Source organism: Rhincodon typus, chromosome 4 (assembly GCF_021869965.1).
Source record: "Rhincodon typus isolate 14 chromosome 4, sRhiTyp1.1, whole genome shotgun sequence".
NCBI classification, from domain to species: Eukaryota; Metazoa; Chordata; class Chondrichthyes; order Orectolobiformes; family Rhincodontidae; genus Rhincodon; species Rhincodon typus.
In genome coordinates this window covers 101969062-101986973 of record NC_063335.1, presented here as the reverse complement: position 1 = coordinate 101986973, position 17912 = coordinate 101969062, and the positions used below count along the sequence as shown (strand labels likewise).

The window sequence follows — 17912 nt, the reverse complement described above, 5'->3', positions numbered from 1 at the left end:
AATACTTACATCCTTCCTAAATAAGTCTCGTTCAAACAAAGTCAAGATGTTTGTCACAATCCAGCACAAAGCAGAAAACCTGATTCTAACCACATCTCCCTATTTAAATATTTACTTCTTCTACAGCAATTCACAGACTCCTTCAATGCCACCTTGCAAATATGCATCCTCTACAGCCCAAAAGAAGGGCATCAAAAACTAGCAGAACAACCACTCATAAGTTGCTCTCCACACATACATGACCCTGAATTGAAATATATCATTGTCCCTTTATTGTTGGTGGTCCGAAACCATGGAAATCCTTTCTGAACAACACTATAGATTATTCAACATGGACTGCAACATTTGAAGACAGCAGTTCACCACTACCTTCTCAAATGTAAGTGCTGATCTTGTCAAAAATTCCTCACATCCCATAAATGGAAAAAGAATTGAAAGTTAACAGTCATCTTTTTAGTTCAAAGACACATGTAACACGGATGGAAATGAACTACCTAAAGGATCTTAGTTGTCACCTGTGACTAAAATTACATACAACTAAAGTATATCCAAGTCTCCTTGATTTTCAATTCATCATGAAATTCTCTGAAAATGAATATCCGCTCTCAAAACTGGATACACCCTCAACTCTCAAGACTAAGCATTCTGCAATTCTGCTATTTCAAGAAAAATCCTTCTCACATTTTATTGAAAGCTTTCAAGCAGATCTTAAACTTATTTATATCTAAAAATAGCTCTTAGCTCTTGTTTTGTTAAATGCATTTTTTGATGTAAATTTAAGGTATGTTAAAAATGGAGAAGATTCCTTTACTGCAATGGCTGAAAAGAAAGAATATTGTTTAAATGTTTTGATATTTTATTCTCATGTTTCAAAATATAATGGCATGGGTCCAGTACTGATCTTGAAGTTCAAATATGTATACTCTAAAATTTAGATTTTTACATTCAGGCACATTCTAAAAGGGTTCAGAAGATATTTAAACGGAAGTTGGCATCAGCAAAATAAGCAAAACTTTTGATATGTGTGACAATAATATGGATTTAAGGGGTGTATTTTGTTCTTTTTGTTAAATGAATTAAGGTTGAGATAGAGGTAATGAGCAGTCTGCTCAAAGCCAATAAAGTAAATAGCTTGTGAGGCCTTGGGGTTTTTGTTTAAAAAGTTGGAACAGTAGAAGCACTCTGAATGGGGTCAACCTCCTACAGAACCAGGAATTTTAGTTTTAGATTTCTGCAGTTGCTGGATTCTTAAAGCTGGATGTGGAAGCTCTTATTCCTTTCTGTTTCAGCTAAAACCTGGGGTTCTCTTCCTGCAGCTAGAATTGCATGTGAGACAATCTATTTTACCAAATTTGCCTTTTCCAAAGGGGAGTTTAAGGGTTGCTACTATATTGGAACAGCTAATTAATTGTAGTTTATGTATGTATTGTTTTGTTGAGCATTTCGATAGAGCTCAGTTAAGACAATTCTTTTATTTTTATTTTGTCTGTATTTTAACGGTAGTGTAAAAATAAATTACGTTTATGCTTAATGTGGAATAGTTGGACCAATCAAATTGCATCTGAAATGTAATGCCTCATAATTGCCTTCAAAATAAGAAAAAGGTAGGGTCTAGGCTATCTTCTTAATATATTCTGAGGGGGTTTGGTCTGGTCCATAACACCTATTTTAGGCCAAAGGTCAGGGCCCTCAAATGTGAACAAAGGTATGAACAACAGGTCTTCACTGAATTATCTATTCGATATTATATTAAGCAAGTTGGTATGAACGAGAAATCATTATTTTGGAAGACAGCCAACTATCACTGTTACCATGAAGATATCATATAAAATAGCTCCAAACTGGAAGACTGCCAAAGTTCTCTATCTTGTTTTTCCAAGTGCACATATAACTTTGAATATACTAGTCAGAATGCATTGCTGCCTCAATGGAACAAAACACAATGAAAACAGATTTGGTTGTTTGTTGATGGGGAAGCTCTCAAATCAAGCATCATGACTGTCATCCGTGCTCCACGAATAGGTGGCAGTACATATGCAGCTGTCCTCATGATTGCACTGTCGTATGCGCAGAGACATGTTATATATCACAATGAAAATGAAGTGTCACAGCAGTTAGGGAGAACTCACTGCCTGGCCAAAGTGTCATACCTGTTGCAAGAACCGCCGTCAGATGTGAAAAATATTATCTGTGCAGTGCAGCAGCTAAGAAAACCAATGAGTACAAAAATAAAGTGAGTACCATTTCTGATCTGTGTTACTCTTATCTCACTGAACTCATCTGTCACATATGTGGAGAAATGCACATGTTACACCCTTGTTCAAAAAAGGGGTCAAAGAATAAGCCAGCAATTACAGGTCAGTCAAAGAACAAAGAACAAAGAAATTTACAGCATAGGAACAGGCCCTTCAGCCCTCCAAGCCTGCACCGACATGCTGCCCTTCACAACTAAAACCCCCTACCCTTCCGGGGACGATATCCCTCTATTCCCATCCTATTCATGTATTTGTCAAGACACCCTTTAAAAGTCATTATCATATCTGCTTCCACGACCTCCCCCTGGCAGCAAGTTCCAGGCACGCACCATCCTCTGTGTGTAAAAAAACTTTCCTCGTACATCACCTTTAAACCTTGTCCCTTGCACCTTAAACCCATGGCCCATGGTAACTGACTCTTCCACCCTGGGAAAAAGCTTCTGACTGTCCATTCTATCCATGCCGTTCATAATCTTGTAGACCTCTATCAGGTTCCCCCCTCAACCTCCGTCGTTCCAGTGAGAACAATTCAAGTTTCTCCAACCTCTCCTCATAGCTAATGCCCACCATACCAGGATACGTCCTGGTAAATCTTTTCTGTACCCGCTCCAAAAACACCACATCCTTCTGTTATTGTGGCGATCAGAATTGAACACAATATTCCCAATGCAGCCTAACTAAGGTTCTATAAAACTGCAACATTGCCTGCCAATTTTTAAATTCAATGCCCCAGCCAATGAAGACAAGCATGCCATATGCCTTGTCGACTACCTTCTCCACCTGTGTTGCCACTTTCAGTGACCTGTGTACCAGTACACCCACATCCCTCTGCCTATCAGTACTCTTAAGGGTTCTACCATTTACTGTATATTTTCCATCTGGCTTAGATCTTTCAAAATGCATTACCTCACATTTTTCCAAATTAAACTCCATCTGACATCTCTCTGCCCAAGTCACCAAATGATCTATATCCTACTGTATCCTCCGACGGTCTTCATTTCTATCCGCAATTCCACTAACCATTGTGTCATCTGCAACGTTACTAATCAAACCAGTTACATTTTCCGCCAAATCATTTATATATATTACAAATAGCAAAGGTCCCAACACTGAGGAACACCACTAGACACCGCCTTCCAATCAGAAACATACCCTTCCACTCTTACCCTCTGTCTTCTATGACCGAGCAAGTTTTTTTTATCCATTTGCAAGCTCACCTCTGACCCCATGTGACTTTACCTTCTGTATCTGTAGTTCAACATTGCTGGTGGGAGAGCTTTTAGTAATGATAGTTTTGGATCAACTTAACAGACATTTTAACAGGATAGATATTGTTTCACCATTTTCATTGAACATTTTCCTGAGATTGCAGAGAGGGTCATGAAAGTACATTCAGATGTGAGAATGAAATTTCAAAACTTTTTTGTGTGCATGAAATTCCAGAAGGCAAAACAGGCTTTGGCAACCTAATTGGCTGAATAACAGAAAACAATTCATGAACTGTTCTTCTCCATATTCAAAGGTAAAAATTATAGTAGATGCATATGCACTTTGGGCTTTCAAAAGGAATTGGATAGTTGGATTCTGCAGAGGTCAGTAATAAGACCACTGCTTTTTATGGTCCATGCAGGAGACTTAAACACATGTTTCCAAGGTTCATAGAAGGCACAAACTTTGAAGTATGGGGACCTTTCAGAGTTGATAGACATGGAGTATTGGAATGGATGGAGACATAGCAGATAGGGTTTAATGCAGGCAACATCAAAGTGAATGATTTTGGTAGACAGAATGAGCAAAAGCAAAATAAAATAACTCATAAAATGCTAAATTGTATGTAGGAGAAAATGGACCTGGAGAAAAGTGCACAAATCATGAAAAATGGCTGAGCAGATTGAGAATTAAACAGGAGCAGCAAGCACAAAACCCAGCAAGATCTGGTCAATCACAACAATAATTGGTTCAGTCTTAACTGGAGAATGATATCCAGTTCAGGGTAACACATTTCACAAAAAGGATGCAAAGGCATTAGAAGGGGTACAGAAAAGGTTCATGACATTGATACCAGGGTTGAGAAGCTTCAGTTTATTTGCCAAATAAGTGAAGCTTCGATTGTTCACCTTAAAAAGAGAAGGACGAGAGCAGATTTGACAGACATGTTCAAAGTCATGAGGGATCTAATCAGAAAAAGGTTGTACAAAAGGTTTCCCAACAGCAGAAAGGTAAAGAACTGAAAACACAGATTTATACAGTCATAGAGATGTACAGCACGGAAACAGACCCTTCAGTCCAATTCGCAGACCAGATATCCTAAATTAATCCAGTTCCATTTGCCAGTATTTGGCCCCTATCCCTTTAAACCGTTCCCATTTACTTAAAAGGCCTTTTAAGTGTCATAATTGTACCAGCCTCCACCATTTCTTCTGGCATGTCATTCCATACACGCACAACCCTCTGCATGAAAACATTTCCACTTAGGCTCTTTTTAAATCTTTCCCCTCTCACCCTAAAGCTATGCCCTCTAGTTTTGGACTCTCCTACACAAGGAAAAAGACCAGACCTGTGCCTGTCATGATTTTAGAAACCTTCATATGGTCACCCCTCAGCCTATTCAGACTCTCCCTACAGCTCAAACTTTTCAATCCTGGAAACATCCTTGTAAATCTTATCTGGGCCCTTTCAAGTTTCACAACATCCTTCCTACAGCAGGGAGACCAGAATTCAATGCAGTATTCTTAAAGTGGCCTCACCAAAGTCCTGTACAGCCACCACATAACCTCCCAACTCCTATGCTCAATGTACTGACCAATGAAAGCAAGCTTGCCAAATGCCTTCTTCACCACCCTGTCTATGTGCAACTCCAATTTGAAGAAACTATGAATCTGCACCCCTCGGCCTCTTTGTTCGACAGTACCTCCTAGGGCCCTACCATTAATTGTACAAGTCCTGTCCTGGTTTGCCTTACCAAAATGCAACACCTCACATTTATCTAAATTAAACGACATCTGCTACTCCTTGACCCATTGGCCCATCTGATCAAGGTCTGTTGTACTCTTCACTGCCCACCACACCACCAATTTTAGTGCAATCTGCAAACTTACTAACCATACCTCCAATATTCGCATGCAGTTCATTTATAGGAATCACAAAAAGCCGTGCACCAGAGGCTTCATGTGGGAGAATACTTTTTGATTACAAAGTGTGGTTAGGATCTTGATTGTATTGCCGGAGATTGAGATAGATGCATATTCAAACTGGGCTTTCAAAAAGAAATTGGGTAATATCTGATGAGAACAGATTTACATGGCTATGGGTCAAAGAGGGGAGAAATAGAACTGGTTATAACAGCCTTCTTTTGTGCTGCAACCTTTCTATAGTTCCATTGTTATATCAACTCTTAAGTATGAAAATTTATCATCAAATTCCAATCAACGACAGAAATTTAGGATATAGAGGCAAACAATGAATGAACTCAAAACCCAGAGCCAGTCAATAATTTAGAAGAGTTTTTTTTGTCTGAAACAGCAAGATTGCCTGATTCAAAACTTAATTCTTCCTTGTTTCAAAGATGGTACAAGCACTGAAAGGTAACAGTGAAACTGATTGAGCTTCAGATTAAAGTTCATAGACTTTCATGTCTCTGTAGTGCATTCTAATGGATCTTTACACAATATTTAAGCAGCAAAAATCTCATTTGTATACAATCACTGTACAGTTGAAGAAACTCAGATCATGAGAGAGGCCAGAGATCATTGGAAAAGTTATGCAATTAGTTCCAATGTTCTGTTTTGTTTCTTTTTGAGTATACATCCAATTTCCTGCAATCTGCTACAGAATGTCCTTTCACCATTCTTTCAGGTAGTGCATTCCAGAGTGCTCCTTCTCTGGTTATGTTGTCAATCATCCGTACTCGTTACTATCCTCCTGTCAGTGGAAGCACTTTCCCCCCATTTACTCATCAAAATCATCCATATTTGGTGCATCGCAATTATATTGCCTCTTCTGTTTCCTCTGCTATGAAAGGAACAATCCCAGCTTCTCACTATGTCCCTCATCCCAAGTATCATTCAGTTAGATTTACTCCACGTTTTGTGTGGATCTGAATGGGCTAATACTGAGGCTCCAATCACCACTCACTTTGATGGTGCCAATGTGGACTTGTGGGCAGAACAGCTTAGGATTTCAGAAGTAATACTTACCAATTGGACACCCTTCAAGCATCTGTGACAACATGGACTGTTTCAATGTTATGGTAACTAGTAGCTAACATACAATAAGCTACATCTTATTAACTACGAGAAACTGTAGTTAGACCAGCATACAATTTTCCTCTACCACACTAACCATGCAGTCCCTGTCATTTCTGCACTTAAAAAAGGCAGCAGTTCATGCATTGTAGTGAGTGGTTTGCTAATTTAACACTTTACAAAGTCTTCAAGATGTGGTTCCCATAACTATATAGACTACTGCAGCTGAAGGGTAATCGTTATAAAGATTAGGTGTAGCTTTTTCCTTCTAAACTTTAATTTATGAAGCCTAGGATGCCATGATACATTGTTCAACTTGTCCTGTTGTCTTCAAAATTTTATGCATGAATACGCTTTCTTCTGTTACTCCCCCCTTTCTTAAAATTGCATCTTTTATTATAAATTCCTTTGTAATAAAAGTCGAAGTTTACTAGGAGCTTCACGACCCCAAAGGCAAGTAGCAGTCCCAAACCTGCATATGCCACAGCAAAAACTAATTTATTGCCTCTAAGTTCAGTGCCCAATGAAGGGTGATCTTCCATCTCTCCACCTCACATTAGGACAGACTGAGCTCTGTTTCTTTTGTGAATCATTCCTCTTGATCAGTCTGCATCCACATCCAGGCCCCACTGTCTGGCTGAGCCTGTCGCACATTTAATATTTTGAACTCCAGTGACTTCCTTCAAACAAAAAAAGGTGTTGCTCGGGATGCCTACACGAAGGCCCAGCTGTGCCTGTGTCTTTTTATGGGTTTCAGTCTCCCTCAGTTCCCCTTCTGTTATTTCTTTTCCCAGCACACTGATAACTATAGCACATCTTGTCTTGAGCTGGACATTTTCATCAATTTTACTTTGAATTTATACATTTCTCTCCTCTTCGTGCTGTTAACCTCAGATTCTTACCTTCCTCATCTTGACTTCACAGTCTCCATTTTTGGGAAATGACTATCAATTAACATTACTTATAAGCCCATTGAAAGCTGCAGCTAATTTGGCTACACTTCCTCACTTCCTGCTTCCTGTATGGGCTCTCATCCATTCTCCAAATTTGTCGCATCTGTTCAGACGATGTGACCTTCCAACTCCAATGCTTCTACTACAGCTTCTTTGCTCAAGTCTCCTTACAGTCTGTTTTTTTTAATTCATTTGTGGGATGTGGAAGTCACTGGCTAGCCCAGTTTTAGTTGCCCAGAGGGTTATTAAGAGTCAACCACATTGCTGTTCATCTGAAGTCAGAAAAGGATACAACATAATTGGGGTCTGATGTCAGAAAATGATACACCATATTAGAGAATGAGATGAGTGTTTTATGATGTGGTAAAAAGTCAGGTTTTTAATCCCAAATTTGTATCACATTTAAACTTCATCACTGTCATTGTCTGGTTCAAATCCATGTCCCCTGAGCAATAGCATGGGATTCTGGAATACTAGTCCAGTGCCATTATAAGTGCACCACTGCTCCCCTTTGATATAACTTTGGACTATGTCAGCTTTATTTTATGCACTTGGTTTCCACCCCTTCCTATCATTAAATCATGGCTCATCTGATAATCCTTAATTCCACTTTCCTACCTTTCCCCCTATAACCCTTTATTCTCTCACTGATTACAAATCTGTATCAGTAGCTATTGTCACCTCATTTATATGAAATTTGCTGCTCTCTGACAAATTGGAGAGAAAATAGAGGGCAACAATTCTCAACAAGAAAGTCAGATTGGATACCAGGCCTCTCCAGCACACTGTTGGCCAGCAGTCACCAGTGCCTCAGAGTATGGTCCATGGGTAGCGATCTCCTGCACCCACCATATTCACAGAGGTTGGGATTAGACACACAGCCTTGCTACATCATCATAGTACATTTCCAACTCACTTACAAGGCAATTATCCACTTCAGTGCTGCATTTGAGTGCACAAACACCTTGCACTGTGTTGCTGCTTTCAGACCACTTTGCATACAGGGACAGACACTTGTCTCGTGGGTGCAGCAGGTTACATCTTAGGGCTCTTCATTTGCTTTCTTAGTGCTCGCTCACTCCGTGTTTACTCAAGTGCTCACTGCATCACTGTCTTACCTTGCCTTTTTGCACATAATGTGTTTTAATGTGTCAATTTTAGAAGATTTATTAGAAGTTCATTATTACTAAAGTCCATTCTAATGGCTTTACCTTGCTATTATGAAGCTCATGATATGTGTACCTTGTGGCCGGGGAGGATATATGGGCAACTGCCTGCTCATGGAGTCTGATTGGGTGATTGTAAAGCGATCACGGGGATTGGTGACTTCAGGACTAAAGGGTTATAGGGGACATGGAGCTTGCAGGTTTAGGCAGTGGGAGTGAGGGGTAAGGGTTGGGGAGACTAATAAACATACAGAGAACTGGGTCAATAACCCAGAGGGCCAAGACAGGCCTGCCTACGAAGATAGCAAACCCAACTTTGCTAGCCCACAGCTTGGAGATGAAAATTTTCTGCAAGTGGGAGAAGTTGACAAGTTCATGAGTGCCAAGGTGGTAATTGGCTTGATTCACAGGTCGTAAAGCAGAGGGAAGATCCAACCATTAACTTTGTTTCTGGTGGTGTTATCACACCTGCTGAGAATTTCTAACGGTTCCTATTCATTTCATATTTCCAACTTTCAGAGTAATATGTCCTGTAATAGGTTTGGGTTACATGTGTCCAAATTGAACAAGTGCTGTTAATAGCCTGATGAACTGCAGGCACAGCTATTACATGGAAATATGCTAGAATGGCAACAATAGACCTGCTCAAAAAAGGGGAAGGATGAAAGTTTCTGTTCCTGGGTACAAAGTGTTCAAGAAATGTAGCATGGGGAAAGGAGGAGAGACAACAGCTTAGAGAATGCCCTAGAGCAGTTAGAGGGAGAAGAAATTTTAATGGAGTTGAGAAACAATACAGTATTGAGCTATTTATGTATTTTATACCCAAATATTCAGAAGGCAGAAGAATTGATTAGTAGTGAAATTACAGAAAGTTTCAAGAGCCATAGGGCAGCATAATACGAGACTTGCATATCCCCATTATTGAATGATACTGTTATATTATGGGCAGAAAGGAGGAGAAATTTGTGAAAGTTATTCTATGGTATGTTTCCTGCCCAGTGAAAGTGACACATTATTGCTAGATCAAATATTCAGTCATGCTATGGGGCACACAGACAATGTCCCCCATCTGGGAATATATTGAAAAAAAAAGCAATCATAAATTTAGATCAGTTCTAGTAAAGGACAAGGAGAAATCCAGAATAAAATACTAAACAGTGGCTGATACAGGCAAACTCCGAGAGCTGGGGGGAGATGGTTGGGGAGAGGGGTGGGGAAGGAGGGCAGATCTTGGTCTAGGAAAATAAAATCAAAAATGGCCAGAAAGAAATGCAGTGGAGTAATAGGTGGTCTTTTAGTCAGAGATTGCACATTCGCAGATTAAGTACATTCCCAAAAAATACGCATGGGAGAACACCTAAGCTATGAAAAGAAAATTCCAGAGATACTGAATAGAGAATGCTACAGTAGACAGTAGATACTGTCGTCAGAACCTTTGAACTGACACAAGGTTCCACAAACAACTGATCAGATCTAAGTTCTGCAGTTCTAAATTCGACTGGAGGAAGCGGCTCCACTAACATCCCCATTCTGAATAAGGTGGGAGCTCAGCACATTAGTGCAAATGACAAGACTGAAGCATTCCCAACAGACTTCAGCAGAAATGCCAAGTTACCAATCCAACTCATTCTCCTACAGAAAATCCAGATATTTCAGCCAATTTGATACGCTACATATGATATCAAGAATTAGCTGGAGTCACTGGATATTGCAAAGGCTTTGGGCACTGACCACATTCCAGTAATAGCACTGAAGGTGTGTACTCCAGAACTTGCCAGGCCCTAATCAAGCTGTTCCAGTACAGCTGCAACACTGGCATATACCCAACATCAAAAATTGTTCCAGTACGATCTGTATACGAAATGCAGAACAAATCCAATTTGGCCAATAATCAACCCACCAGATCATCAATAAAGTAATGAAAGGTGTCATGAACAGTATTATCAAGCAATAATTGCTCAGCAATAACCTGCTCATTGAAGATCAGTTTGGAATATTTCAGGGCCACTCAGCTTCTGACCTCATTACAACCTTAGTTCAAGCATGGACACTAGAGCTGATTTCCAGAGGTGAAGTGAGAGTGACTGCCCTTGACATTAACACTGCATTTGACCAAGTGTGGCATCGAGGAGCTCAGGCAAAACTGGAATCAATGGGTATCATGGGACAAACTCTGGAGTCATGCCTGGCACCTAGGAAGATGGTTGTGATTGTTGGAGGGCAGTCATCTCAGCTCCACGACATCAGGATTTCCTCAGGGTGGTGTCCTAGGCCCAATCATCTTCCGCAGTTTCATCAATGACCTTCCTTCAATTGTAAGGTCAGAACAGTCTCGTTTACTGATGATTACACAACATTCAGCACCATTCATGACTCCTCAGACGCTAAAGCAGCCCATGTTCAAATTGATAACAACTAGACAATATCCTGGGGTTCGAGCTGACACATGGCAAGTAACAAATGATGCCACACAAATGCCAGGCAATGACCATCTCCAGCAATAGAGAATCAAACTATTGCCCTTTGGCATTCAATACATTATCTTAAATGAATCCTCATTATTTTGGGAAATACTTTTGACCAGAAAGGACATAGCCACATTATTTACATGGCTAAAGATCAGTTCAGAGGCTTAGACTCTTGGAGAAAACAACTTTCCTCCTGATCCCCAGAGCCCATCTACTAAGTACAAGTTAGGATTGTGATGGAACATTCCCCACTTTCCTGGATGAGTGAAGCTCCAACAACATTCATTTAAATTGGAGAGGGTGCAGAAAAGATTTACTAGGGTGTTACTGGGACACAGAGGTTTGTGTAATAAGGAGATGCCAGATAAACTGGGACTTTGTTCGCTGGAGCGTAGGAGGTTGTACATACATAAAGTGAATTACAAAGGTTGTTTCCCTGGGGTGGGGAAGTCCAAAACTGTAGGGCATAGGTTTAAGGTGAGAGGGGGAAGATTTAAAAAGGGACTCAAGGGACAAATTTTTCATATAGAGGGTGGTATATTGCATGAGCTGCCAGACGAAGTGGTAGATGCAGGTACAGTTACAATATTTAAATGACATTTGGACAGGTATGAGTAGAGTTTAGAGGGAATAGGTTCAGAGGGATATGGGCCAAACATAGACAAATAAGATGAGTCGGGCCAATGGGTCAGTTTCCGTGCTAGATGACTCAATGATTCAAATGCTTGACACTATCCAGGTCATAGCAATCCATTTGAATAACACCATGCCACAGTCACCCCCTCCACCACCAACTCTCAGTAGCAGAAGTAAAGATGCACTGTCAAAATTCATCACAGCTCTTTAGACAGAAACCTGCGAACATTATAATCTAGAAGGAGAAGAGCAGCAGATGCATGCAAATACCATCATTTACAAGTGCCTTTCGAAACCACCCTCCATCTTGACTTGGAAATATATCACTGTTCCTTGAGTATCGCTGCGTCAAAATTCTGGAACTCCCTCCCCAACAGCATTGTAGTTCTACCTACAACAAATGAACTGCAGCAGTTGAGCTAAACAGCTCACACCATCTTCTCATGGGCAACTCAGGATGAGCATTAAATACCAGTGATGTCCACATCCCATGAATGAATAAACAATAATAAAAATAAGTTCAATGCAACAACTAATTAGGATTTGGAAAAAGTTGACAAGAGTGGCAGAAACAATCAGTACTTGTTTTCAAATGGGAAATGGGGAAAAAAAAATGAAGGATGGCAGGGCTATGAGGAAAAAGTGTAGCTGTGGACTTAACTGGGCTCTTCTTTGATGGGTCTAGTAGCAGTTCTAACCCACAATTTTACATTCAGAATGGATTGTTAGGTTTTTTTAATCCCATATAATCCCTACAGTGTGGAAACAGGCCCTTCGGCCCAACAAATCCATACCGACCCAGAGCATACCACCCAGACCCATCCCCCTATAACCCACCCAATCTACACATCCCTGAACACTATGGGCAATTTCGCATGGCCAATCCACCTAGCCTGCACATCTTTCAATTGTGGGAGGAAACCGGAGCACCCAGAGGAAACCTACGCAGACACGGGGAGATTGTGCAAACTCCACACAGACAGTCGCCCGAGGGTGCAATCAAACCCAGGCCCCTGGCGCTGTGAGGCAGCAGTGCTAACCACTGAGAAACCATGCCCCCCGGCAACTTGTCTGACAATTTGCATCTCCCATAAAGTTCTCTGGCTTATACCATTTCAATAACGTCTTTAATCTTTTACCTTTCCAGAAAAGATATTAGAATTGGGACCTATAATAAAGCGCGTCCTTGGAAATAAGTTCATGACACATCAAATTTTACAGGGTGTCTTGATCAAACGTTTGACAGTCCAAATGATTATTTTCCACTCACATTTTCTCCTCTTTTAATCAGAGTGGATTTATCCTCTTAAACTCAGTCCACAATGCATTTTTAATTTCCTTTTTTCCTCTTGTATAGTATTTATTTCTATTATTTAGCTCTACCCATGGAAAATTCCACAAGCCAAAGCAGGTCATGGAGCAAGTGATGGTAAAATCCATAATGCACTGTTTTGGAATGATAAGAGCTATTGCACGTCTTCAAAAGAAAAAAAAATGTATGCTATCCTTCCATCTCTACAGTCAAGGCTAATGCTTAATCCTTCCTTTGAAAAAGTCTTCTGAGACTCTAAAAGCAAATATTCCAACATTGAAATCAATAATGTGCTGTTTCAGAATATTGTGTAGAAGATTCAATCTCTCATTCTGCTGTACCTGTAGCCTAACTGTGTGCAGTGAGGATGAGACAGACAGAAACCAGAGGCTGGTTATAAGTCCCTCCCACCCCAAATCCCAAACCAACCGTGAAAATACATTACCTAGGAGAGATTAGTATTTTAAAATGTCAACCTCCCGGCTCCATAACGACCATTTACACTGTTACTAGCCTTAATCTGCCTATTGACTGGTCTTGAGAAAAGCAGAAGAGTAATGAGTTCACATTCGAAGTTCGCAGCCCAATCATAGATACAATAATGCAAAGTTAAGTGAACACTGGGCCAATCCCTGGCTGTTTGTTGCCCAACATCAGACTTAAGACAGGAGACATCAACCAGTAAATATTAACAATCTGCTACTTATACACCTCCTTGTGATCCCTGGAACTCTGTAGTCCTGGTTGCCCCCAAAATGCTATCTGTTTGAAAAGAACTTCCTCCCACTGACTTTGCACGTCTCTGATGGTGACCTCCTGCCATTAAGCTTCCCCTCATACACACTCAGCCATCCGTCAATCTATAAAAAGTGTCAGATTCTTAATAATTTCATGATCTTAATGTCGCCACCTGGGCTGGGGTTGTGACTCATTAATCTGTTTCCCCTGCATACTTTGCACTCTTCTGTGAACATATAAGCCCAAGAGTCTTTCTAAAGGGGAAGAGAACAGGATTAAAAGAATAATGCTCCCCTCTATACGTGTCTGTTTCCTAATGATCCTGAGTAACTCTGGTAGTAAACTGGGATCCAGAAGCAAACCATTCATCTTCCTTAGAGGTAGTGCACAACTTAGAGGATATCCAGAAGATATTCTGAAATGAACGACAGGCAGAACAATCTTCAAGTAAATTTCACACTAAGAGTGTCCTGTTTATTTTGTTATGTGCTACATACAGGTACATACACAACCAACTGATCGGCTACTCTTTTGCACCAAGATACTCCCAGCTCCCTGCAAGCCTGCTGTAGTACATAAGGGTGCATTCTAGTGTAATGTTATAATTAAACACATTTTCAGACTATTTAGTAAACAGTAATGTCAATTAGATAAACATTACTACATCTGACATTCCAAATCAGGCCATTAAGCAGCAATAATTGATCCTCAAGCTGTTCATTTCTGAGACCGGTGCCAAAACACGGGTGTGGTACACAAGTGACTTTGTTAAGTGGACAATAGTTAAATTGGTGATTTTTTTTCCCATCTCTCATATACACCTACTGGGAAGTATATGCGACCACACATATTTAAGAGGAGGTAGCAACCTATTGACAAGGTAACTGGACTAATAATCCAGAAACCAAGATTAATTCTCTCGGGACAAGAAATGGAATACCAGTAAATCAGCTGGTGAAATGTAAATTCTGTTGAAACAATGTAGAATTTAATGTTATTGTCAATTACTGAGACCATTAAAATATTATCATTTGTTCATCTAGCTCACTAATGTCCATTAGGGAAGAAAATCTGCCATCATTACCTGGTCTGGCCTACATATGACTCCAGACACACAACAATATTTTTGATTCTTAACTGACCTCTGAATTGGTTGAGAAAGAAATTCAGTTCAACGGCAATTAAAGATGGGCAATAAGTGCAGGCTTTGTAGTGACGTGAACATGAAAGAATTTAAAAAAAGGGGTAATTCTATGCAGAAATTACCCAGAAGAAGTGGTAAAATCAGGAATATGATTGGTACAAAAGGTCCATCCTATTTAATCACACGACAACACAACTACATACTTTTTCACCCTGGTCCTCAATTTCTCAATATTCAGAATAATCTACACTCCTCTTGGGGGCTAAAGTATATCACCTAATTGTGTCCATGAGAACCATATATCCACCGGACATGGAGCCCCAGTACGGCAGACAGTGAATCAGCCAAATTATTGATCAGTGCTGCAAGAGGCTATGACATCTGCCTGCATATTGACAAAATACAATTCAATGGAAAAAAAAAATCAGGTTATAAAACTGTTAAAGTAAAACTTAAAAAGTCTATTTGATTTGTCACGAAAGCCATTAATAAGAGAACGTATACAGCAATTTATACATATCTAACTGGGACCAGCAAAATTTACTGCAATAGCAGCCTTTTAAAAATACTTTCATGGAATGTGCACATTATCGTCTGAGCCAGTATTTATTGTCCATCCTTAACTGCCTTTCAGGAGGTGGTCTGAACTGCCTTTTTGATTTCTGCATTCCGTGCCGTACCTAGAGTACTGTTGGAAGTGGAATTGAGGATTTTGACCCAATTACAGTGAAGAAACAATGATATGGATCCAAATTAGGATGGTACATGGCTGGAGGGTAACTTGCAGGAAGTGGTGCTCCCATGCATCTGCAGTCATTCTAAAAAATTAGTTAAAATTCAAAATACAAGATTACTTGAACTTATCAATTCAACCTTAAAATGCAAGAGTTGTTCATTTTGTTGTTAAGAATAATGTAATTGCAGATGCGTTACCAAGATTGTCAAGGGTGGCACGGTGACTCAATGGTTAGCACTGCTGCCTCACAGCACCAGGGACACGGGTTTGATTCCACCCTCGGGCGACGGTCTGTGTGGAGTTTGCACGTTCTCCCAGTGGGTTTCCTCCAGGTACTCTGGTTTCATCGCTCAGTCCAAAGATGCGCAGGTTAGATGGATTGGCCATGCTAAATTGCCATGTCGTGTTCAGTGATGTGAAGGCTAGGTGGATTAGTCACGGGAAATACGGGGATAGGGCGAGGGCTGGATCAAGGTAGGATGCTCTTCGGAAGGTCAGTGTGGATTTGATAGGCTGAATGGCCTCTTTCCACACTGTAGAGATTCTATGGTTGTAATGATATTGAATGACATTATGGTGAATAGTTTGAAAATCTATGAAAAGATGACAAGAAATCATGCAAATCCTGCAGAAGAATTAGTGAATGTGAATGAAAGCAACTTTTGACTATATTTTATTGTATACATTCCATATTTGGTGATGAAATGCATTTACAAAATGACAAGATCATGCAACTTTCAAAGATGCTGAATGAGTGTTTGTGTGCTGATGACGACACTGGACTTGAAACATTAACCATTTCTCTCTCCACAGATGCTGCCATCCTTGTTGAATTTCTCCAGCAGACTCTGCATTTGGTTCAGATTTCCACCCTCCGCGGTCTTTTGATTGCGTGCGCGCGCTAATAATCCACATGTCACTTGCTTAAAGATAATATTGTTCATAATAAATTTACCATCAAGTTCTTTTGTTTATTGATAAAACCTGATATGCATTGCAGTCAAATAAACCAGCTTTGTGATTCAGCTGGTCACTTATTCATTGATGATGGCTTATGGTCTAGTGCACCGCGATTATCAGTGAACTCTTCCCACCAAAGTGTGTTCTTCCTACAGGGTGAGACAAATTGAATGTAGATGTTTGCCCTGCTGGAATATCAGGAACCAAGGATAAGAAGTAGGACATTTAAGATGAAGATGAGGATGAAGATGAATTTCTTCCCTTCGCAGGGGGTGAATTTTCAGATTTCATTTTGGTCGGGCAAATCAGGGCTGGCCTTATACACTTTAAGGTAAGATCATGGGGAGTGTTGCCGAACAAAGAGATCTGAGAGTGCAGGTTCATAGTTCCTTGAAAGTAGAGTTACAGTTGGGTAGGATGGTGAAGGTGGCAATTGGTATGCTTGCCTTTATTGGTCAGTGCATTGAGTAAAGAAGTTGGGAGGTCATGTTGCGATGGTACAGGATATTGGTGAGGCCATTTTTGTACTACTGTGTTCAATTCTGGTCTCCCTGCTGTAGGAAGGATGTTGTGAAACTTGAAAGGGTTCTGAAAAGATTTACAAGGATGTTGCCAGAGTTGAAGGGTTTGAGCTATAGGAAGAGGCTGAATGGACTGGGGCTATTTTCCCTGGACCATCAAAGACTGAGGGGTGACCTTATAGAAGTTTATAAAATCATGAGGGGCATGGAAAGGGTGATTAGCCAGGGTCTTTTCTTCAGAGTAGGGGAGTCCGAAATTAGAGGGCACAGGTTGAAGGCGAGAGGGGCAAGATTTAAAAGGGACCTAAAGGGGCAACTTTTCCATGCAGAGGGTGGTACACATATGGAATGATCTGCCAAAGGAGGTGGTGGAGACTGGTATGATTACAACATTTAAACGGCATTTGGATGAGTGCGTGAATAGCAAGAGTTTAAGGAGGATACGGGACGAATGCTGTAAAATGGAATCAGATTAATTTAGGATATCTGGTCAGGATCAATGTGTTGGAATGAAGGGTCTGTTTCTGTGCTGTATATCTCTAATTTGCTACCCAGAGGGTTGCAGAAGCTCAAATCATTGAGCATGGTTAAGACAGAGATCAGTACTATGTTACTGAGGCTAATAAAGGGATATGGAGATAGCATGGGAAAGTAACACTGAGGTAGATGATCAGCCATGTTTCCATTGAAATTCAGACAGGTTGAATGGCCCATGTCACATGCTCTGTACCTCAGAAACTGCCACCAGATAAAGTTACCAGTGATCATTCCCCTTCAAC

General features: G+C 40.4%; 1 protein-coding gene across 8 annotated transcripts in view; it reads right to left on the bottom strand.

Annotated features, from left to right (window-relative positions):
• The window catches only part of tsnare1 (T-SNARE Domain Containing 1), a 716417-nt gene that overhangs the window by 432330 nt on the left and 266175 nt on the right, over positions 1-17912 (bottom strand). The gene's annotated exons all lie outside the window — the stretch shown is intronic.